Genomic DNA, 9,038 nt, shown 5'->3' on the forward strand with positions numbered 1-9,038 from the left:
AATGCGAGTATGGCTGAGGGAGGGCTAGTGGCATGTACGATACCAGAAGGAAAGACAGAGGATAAAGACTGGGATGGAATAATTTAGTGATGCCTAGAGTGGACAATATGGTGATAAAGTGTACAAATATAAGAATGTTTTTGCATGAGGGAGAATAAATGAATGTCAACATTGTAGTGTTGAAAATGGGATGGTATATGGGAAAAATATAATCAATGCATACTAGGGTCTATAGTTAGCAGTAACATTGCAATATGCTTCAACTAAATGTAACAAAGGCAATATGCCAAAGCTAAATGTCAGTGATTGTGAATATGAGGGAGGGGTATGGGTTTCTTTGCAGAGGTAATTGAAATGTCCTCATAAAAAGTGTGGCGGTGAAGGCATAGCTATGTGATTATACTGGGAAATATTGTCTTTTTACTTAGGTTGGATTGTATTATGTGTGAATAAAGCTATTTAAAAATGAACAGAGATACAAGTGCTGTAGGAAATGTGGAGAGAGAGATGCAGCTATTCTGTTTGGTAGGGAAGTAGAGAGGTGCAGTCCCTTTGGAGGCAGTATAGGAGGTTAGGGGTGGGGTTGCCATATGATCATATATATGGTTATAATTAGGTGTATGATCTGGTAGATGCATGATCTTGCAATCCTATATTTGGGTGTATACTTTGAGGAACTGAGAGCAGGGACAAGAATGGACATTTGCACACTGGTGTTTATGGCAGCAGTGTTCATGATTTGTAGTGGATGGAGGTGACCTAAGGGTACATTAACTGAAGAATGGAAGGGACAACTGGTTTATTCACTATTGAGCAGCTTCAAGAAAGAAGGAAGTTGTGAGGCATGAACTAGGTGAACGAACCTTGATGAAAGTATGTTGAATGAAATAAGCCATAAATATTATGCCTCATGAACATGAACTAACTACAATTTGCAAACTCTGAGAACTGAATTTGAGAGCATAGGTTATCAGGTGAAGGGCTATTGTAAAGGGTCCTAGATTGTAAGCTCTTACAGCAGTCACATCTACTCCAGAGTTATAACTATTATTTCAAAACCATGAGATACCGAATTCTTTGCATATAACTTGGTTGTGCCCTGGAACTTTGGGTATTTGCGTGACAGCTGAGAATCAGAGCTAGAGTTCAAGTTCTGCAGCTATGAAAGTCCACATTATCCCATACAGCAACTGTTAAAAATACTGAAAAAGTGATCAGTCTTCAAATAGAGATATGAATGAAACTCATCTGGATAGGACTAAGGTAAACCAGAGTAAAGCATAAAGGATGATATTGACGGTATTTTAAGACTTCAACTTCTGTCTGAGACCAAAGGAAGGGATGTTTATTTGGTGCAAAATTTATATTTATGGTAGCATGCTACCTAATCTAACTTGTATGGTCCCCTTATTTGAACACCATAATTACATGGATCCTTGCACAGGAAGTGAAATCTTGGTTTGTAAGGGTTGGTGTGATGCCCTGAAACATCCCAGAATAATCTGGGCAGAAGATTAAAAATCATTTGCAAAGTCCCCTTGAGGGACTGAGGAAAAAGGTGGAATTACTAAACAGCCTTACCAGGTGAAGACCTGATATTCTTACAATCATTTGGGATTGCCAATTTGATGGGACAGGCCATTGATCTTGGGGGTTGCTCTTATGCAACTTATTCCTGCAAATGAGAAGTTAAGCCTGCCTATGATTACACCTAAGTCTCCCCCAGACAACTTCTTTTGTTTCTCAGATGTGGCCTCTCTCTACAAACCAACTCCACAGGTGATCTCATTGCCCTCCCTCCATGTGGGACATGACTTCAGGGGACAAGCATGGTCCTAGCATCGTGGGAGTGAGATAGCCATATTGACCCAAAGGGGGAAGAGAAATGAAACACAATAAAGTGTCAGTGGCTGAGAGATTTCAAATAGAGTCGAGAGGTCAGTTTGAAGGTTATTCCTATGCATTACATAAATATTCCTTTTCAGTTTTTAGTGTATTAGAACAGCTTGAAAGAAATACTTGAAGCTGTTGCACTATAATCCAGTAGCCTTGAATCTTGAAGATGATTTTATGACTATATCACTTCTATGGTGTGACTGCATGATTGTGAAAACTTTGTGACTGACTCTTTATTCAGTGTATGGATAGATGAGTAGAAAAAAAAAGAGATAGAAAATAAATGGATACTCAGGGGAAGGAGTAGCATGGGATATTTTGCCTGTAAAAATATAATTAAAAAAAGCAAGCCTCACCTGCTTAAAAAAAAGTGAATGGCTAGAAGTTAGAAGTCCTGACTTGAGAGTCATACTGCCTCTGTTTAAATGGCTACTCAATACTTACTACATTACAACCTTTGACAAGTTACTTCTTCTCTCTACACCAATATTTCCTTAAATGTAAAAGGAGGGCATAATAGTAACTATCTTATAAAGTTATTGTGAGGATTAATTGAATTACTACATGTTAAACACTAAGAATATTGCTGTGCATATAATTAGCCATTAGTAAATAATGTTAGCTTTTATAACTATTTGAGTGAATCCACTTTTCTACCATTTGCTATGGTAAATATAAAATAAGATTTATTATGTAAGCTTAGACTTTGCTAAATACAAAATGCCATGATGCCTCAATTATCCAGAACTCATTGGACAATCTGATAGTAAGAAAATATATGAGTAGCAAATAGATACTTAAATTCCATTTTAAAAATCTGAAGTATGTTGTCCATACAGAAAAGCTTCAGTTTTGCTTTTTCTTTTTAGGTCAAGTCACAAAGTCATGCAAAGATAATAATCTTTGCCTTTAAGCAATTTGTATCATCTCAGGTGGAACCACACTGCTATTTGCCAATGTTTTTACTCAACTTTAGAGTCTAGAGCTATTGCCCCTCTACTAAGCTCAAAAATCAGACTTTCTAAGGGCTCATGCCTCATGTCTATTTGTTCTAATTGTTTTCTAATTGTTGAATATCAATGAACTATTATTTATCTAGCATCATCTTAGGTGAGGTACAAGACTCTGCTGTCAAGAAGTCTTTGTTCTAGTGCTATGAAAAAGATAAACCAAACAAATGTACAAACAAAGCAGACATAAGTGCAATGAATCAAAGGAGGGTGTTAGAATAGTGCCAGTGGGAGGGCAAGATCATTTGGAATAGCCACAAAATACATCCAGAAGCTAGGACACTTGATCTCAGGTATGAATGAATGGCAAGAATCAGCCAACCTTTGAGGACCTGGGGTCCCAGCATTCAAGGAAGGACTGAAGGGAGAAGAAAATGGGATCTTGTGAGGAGACACAAAGTTGGGAATGAGGTCTTAGAGATGGGCATGGGATAAAATTTCAGCCTCGAGGGACACTTTCTAAATGCAAAGGGAAACCACTGAGTTTTTGGAAGAAGGAGCAATATAAACCAATTTATACTTTTAAAAGAATTCTTTGGCTGTTTTGTGGTGAACAGACAGCAGGAATCAAGGGTGGAAGCTGGGAGAGCAGTTTTGTGTGTGTGTGTGTGTGTGTGTGTGTGTGTGTGTGTGTGTGTGTGTGTGCATGGTAGCTACAAGGGAGATGGACAGACATGGATGATACCAGAATTTAGTTTGGAAAAGATTTGACTAGATGTTGTGATAGATTGGATGTATGGGTGAGAGAAAGATAGGAATTAAGAAAAACTCCTAGCTTTCAATTGAGACAAAATAGACTATGCTGCCATTTACTAAGATGGGATTAAGAGAGGATAAAACCATAATTGGGAGGAAAATAAAGATTTGTGTCTTAGCCATGTCATTTTGTTGTGTCATGTGCACATGTGTGCACTGCAGCATGTTTAGCATCATCGCTCAACATAGGGGGTGACAGTCACTCCCCACCCACCTGCGACAATCAAAAATGGCTCCACAAATTGTCAGTTGGCTGGAAGGAAAATTGCCCTGAGCTGAAAAACATTGGGTTGGAGAGTTACATTTACATATAAAAATAAAGATTGAATCTGAGTCTAGGGATATGGATGATCTTGCCTATGGAGAGAGAAAAATAGTAAAGCGTCCAGAAACGAAATCTGAGGAAGCCTAAAATTAGAAATGGAGGAAGAGGATCAGCAAAGAAGAAAATTAGGCAGGAATTAAACCTGATGAGTATGGTGGCTTAAAATCCTGGGGAACGAACTATTGTCTGCAGGAGCGAGCATATGTGATTCGTATGAATGAGTTTGATTAGGTAAATGAGGACAGAAAGTCAATTACTTCTAAATCTAGGTTTATAGAGAACAGGCCTAAAAGAGTCCTCAGACAGTTTAAAGTGAACATTTCAGTAATCTTAAATTATTTTAACAGAACATGTTGCTTGGTCAAGGGCCTGACAGTACAGGAAGTGGGTTATCAGCTCTTTTTCAATAAAATTAGCTTTGAGGCTTGATACCCAAGTGGTTCAGTGGAGATGAGATTGGATGCTACCCTTCCCGGCATGAATTTGCACTGGGATGGATGTACTTTCAGGGAGCAAAGCCTATGGACCCCACCTCCGAGTTTCCATCCTCTTTGCCACTGAATCTTAACGCTAAAAAACACCTTTGATATCTGAGCTGCTGCCAACTGAGGTGAGATCGCAGAAAAAAGCAAAGCATTCCTGAAAGTTAAGTTCTCATGAGAGTCTGAGGCAATAGACTGGCTTGATTCTACTCTGAGGACGAAAGACCAGAGACGAATTCCTTCCCAGACCTGGCACGTTCCTGATGTTGGGACATTTCTTGATAACCTCTGATCCTGTGCTCATCTGAGGAGGAGGTGCTCCATGACTGATTTGGACGAGCCACATTTCCAAAAGGTTGCAGCACCTGGGATTCAGCCAGATATTGTAGGGATTTCCTGGCTTAGTAGAAGATCAAGGAAGGCAAAGGACAGAGGGGTCCTTGAATCACCCCCCAAAAACCACAGTGATCTGAACAAAAACCTAGCCCAAGGGTACTAGGTGTCAGGTTTTATGTGACCAGGTGGTTTGGTGGCATTTGCAACTTAGCCAGCAGCAGTTGGCTAACTGGAGTTAGAGCTCCACTGCCACCAAAAGTAGTAGACGAGGCTCCTTTTTTTTTTAAAACATGGGCAGGCACCAGGAATCGAACCTGGGTCCTCTGGCATGGCAGGCAAGCATTCTTGCCTGCTGAGCCACCGTGGCCCACCCAGTGAGGCTCCTTTTGAGTTCCGACATGACTGATCTAGCTGCAATATTTGTGGTAATGGAACATAGACAAACAGATCTGTATATGCGGATGCTGGAGAGGACTGGGGGTGAGAGAGTATAGTGGCTGGAGAATTCAGTCACAAAGGGTTCTCATAAATTTTTATACATTTTTATCCCTTTAGGGTTAAATGTGCAGAATCAAGGCATATATGAACTTATAATTTTAATAGATACTGACATTCTATACTTTAAAACATTATAATAATATATAACCTCATTAATGAATTAATTAACACAGCTATCCCTAAATTTTCACCAGCTCTAGATGTGAAAACTCATTTACTTTTGGCAACTGTTGGGGAAAAAATAGTCTTATCACATTTTTTTCTAATTTGTATTTCATGTCCACTAGTGGAGGCAAACTTATTTTTACATATAGATTATTTGTATTTCCACTTTTAGAAATTGACTATGTATACTGTTTGCTTATTTTTCTGTTGGACTCTTGGCTTACCTCATATTTGTTTGTGGAAACTCTTTTCACAGTAGGGATAGTAATCTGTCAGATTTCAAAAGCTCATTCTATTTAATATGGGTATATTATCCAAAACAGTTTTCGTGTTCCCATGAATCATTGATGGTTGCCTGAGACCACCTCTCAAAAGACTGAAAACTCAGATGCCTTCCTTGTAAAAATTTGGAAGTGCAAGCCCTTTAAAAGACTAGTATTCCTGTTATTAAAACGGGGAGGTTCTGAATTATTAAGATCTAGCTATTAAAACAATTCATTATTTTTAGAACTGGATTGGCCAAGATATTAACAAGCCAATTACTTTAGGATCTAGCTTGTCTTTCCTTTGCTTCTTAAAGATAATTGGATCTTTACAGTTTCTTCATTCAAGGTAGATTTCTCGAATACAATCAGTTCCCTAGGATGCTATTATATGCTAAGGAAGAAAAAAATATAATCTGTGGCTAAATATATTTGGAAAATGCTTTTAAGTGAAGTGTTTTTATTGAGGGATTTCACAGTACTTTCAAATGCTAATGTTAGATAGGAGGCTCTGAGTGAAATTTGTATGAACAAAATTCCCACAATTATTGGCTATACTTTTGAGATTTGTTTTCAAAGTAAAATACCAAAGCTAGTATTCCATGAAATAAACTTTTCATAAATGCTGACAAGGGAATATCTACACACCACTTTGTAAATTAATGGCTTTTCTCATATTTGCCTTAGCTATGCCATCTTGTTACCACAAATCCTTCAGAAAAAAAAACAGCATGTCTGATATAAAATTACTAGTTGAACATTTTTTAAAAGATTACTGAACTCTATACAAGGGACATGAGTTGAGTTGCAAAACCTAAAGAAAGTTAGCGGTGGTAGAATGAAGTAAAAAACAAAAACAAAACAAAAAGCAACCAAAACCCAATTCATTGCTCTTTCCTTTCTTGTGCCATCACTCCATGAAAGGTATGAGAAGGGCTCAGTCTCTTACTCAAAGAATATATAAGTGGTATATGCAAAAAAAATGAGAACTTAACCATTTCTGAACAGGCTTATTAAGTAGGTAAAGCAAAAGCAAGGATAATATACTGTTTTAAAACCATTTTTAGTGTTATTTCTGCTTATATTTATCATGGATCTTTACTTACATTAAAGAATTTCTTATAAGACTTTTTATTTTTACAAATTTGCTTGCTATAATTTTTCAAGATCCACCTTGAGTTCCTCCATTGCTATAATATATTCTTCAATTTACTTTTATTGTTTCCCACTTAAACTCATTGTTTATCAAGAGACAAGGCAAAGTTACAAGGGAACAATATGGTTGAGAGAATTATTGTAAATCACTTGCACTGACATGCTTTGCATGTTGTTCATTGAATTAGCAGGTATTGATAAAATACAAATACATGATGCATAATTATACACACTTGGGTCCCTACCTCTGCCACTTTGCTGGTAGCTTTCAGTAATTACTGGTTCCTTCACTGTGCAGCAGATAGGAACATTTCTTCTAAAAAGGATTATGCATTGCCTATTAAAGTTATTGCCAGCATCTCAGAAACCGAAGTAAATGCTTTCACAAATAGCATTTCCAATGAATAATGCTGAAGCCAGACTTTTTCCTCCTATTGCAAGTGCCTCAAGTAGTTGGCGCCTTTCCCAAAGGCTACTTTGTAACTGCGAATATGACAACATGACAGTGATTCACAGATGCCAAAATATGACGAGCGGAGCAAATCTGTGTTCCAGATATGATAAGGTGAGAAAAGAGGAACTCTTGGCCTCAGGTGATTTCCATAAAGAACCTACATACAGCGGGGCTTGCTATCTATACCTGGCAGGCCCCAATTCTAATAACCTGACTGGGAGAGAAACACATCTCAAAATGCAAATGGATGAAAAAAAAATAAAACTGGGTTGCACAGTAACATCTTAAGCAGATTTGAGAGATGGGTATATGAAAGGCATGGCTCCAGCCTTGGAAAATACTTTTTGTTATACGCAACAAATATTGGGCTAGAACTGAGAAAAATACATCAAAGTTGTTAATGCTTTAAAAAATTTCTTCTACAATCCCCCAACCTTGTAAAAATACAATATTAAGTGAAATAACAGCTGGTTTCTTGCTTTTATCACAATTTTTGGAAATTTATTTCAAGTATACATGTGCTTCATAGTTTAGCAGCTACAGCTACATCACTGGGACAGAGAATAGATTGCGGGTATGCATCTTAGAAAGATCAACTATACATTCATATAAACTATTTCTCATTCTTGTACTACAGCATTCAGAAATAATGGAGGCACAAATTATATCAGGCTGTTGTTAGTTGTTGTATATATACATTTATGGTTGCCTGGTTCCCACTTTCTGACTTCTGGTTGGCAATTTAACACATGTGAGCTCATTTATGGTCAAATTTTATAGTTAATATCAATCTACTATCATTTTTTCTCTGTCAGATTCTGAATAGGCTTTTATTACTCATGTCATAACGTAGATGAATATTAGTGTAAAGACTGATAAGAAAATTAAAGGTGTTTCTCTCAGGCTATGAGTCTAAAAATGTTGTTCAGAATAAAATTTGTAAATAAGGAATAAAATCATCTTAACTTATTGGTATTCTTTATATGTACCTGCATACTTGAAGTAACAGTGATATTTTTGAAAATTATACAGTACACAGTCAAAGGAGTTTTAGCATAATTGTTTCTTGATGGATTTTCAAGAAGTGTTCTATGCTGGTTTTGTTGTTTTTGTTTTTTTTTTTACATGGGCAGGGACCGGGAATCGAATCCACATTGATTTTTATGCACACTATGGATAGAGAAGTTATTTACAGACTGTAAGCTCTCTGAGGGAAGGGACCTAGCACAGAGCCCAAAACAAAGAAGATGTTTAATAAATATTTGTGGAATGAATAAATCAATAAATACAGAAATGAAGTCAAATAAAAAAACAAGGCCTAATCAAAACATTTTATATAATACCTGAGCATAGCAATCAGTATACACTATAAAGTATATATGGCTTAACTGAGATGTTTTAAAAATACATCTATTTTGTTTTTTGGCAAAGAACTACTCAGAGTGTTTGTTTGTCATTTTTCCCCTCTTCAGGTCCAGTTGGTAGGGATATAGAACCAATCACTACATAGAAAGTATTGTTTGAAGAATACTTGAATCCTGAAATATAAAACAAGTCATTCACTGAAAAACCAGTCATAGTTCATAGTCATTCTATGAAAAAAAGACTTGTTCACTGTGTTGGTTTAAAAGGATGTATGCCCCTTAGAAAAGTCATGTTTTAATCAAAATCCCATCTCATAAAGGTAAAATAATCCCT

This window comes from Tamandua tetradactyla, chromosome 26 (assembly GCF_023851605.1).
Source record: "Tamandua tetradactyla isolate mTamTet1 chromosome 26, mTamTet1.pri, whole genome shotgun sequence".
Lineage (NCBI taxonomy): Eukaryota > Metazoa > Chordata > Mammalia > Pilosa > Myrmecophagidae > Tamandua > Tamandua tetradactyla.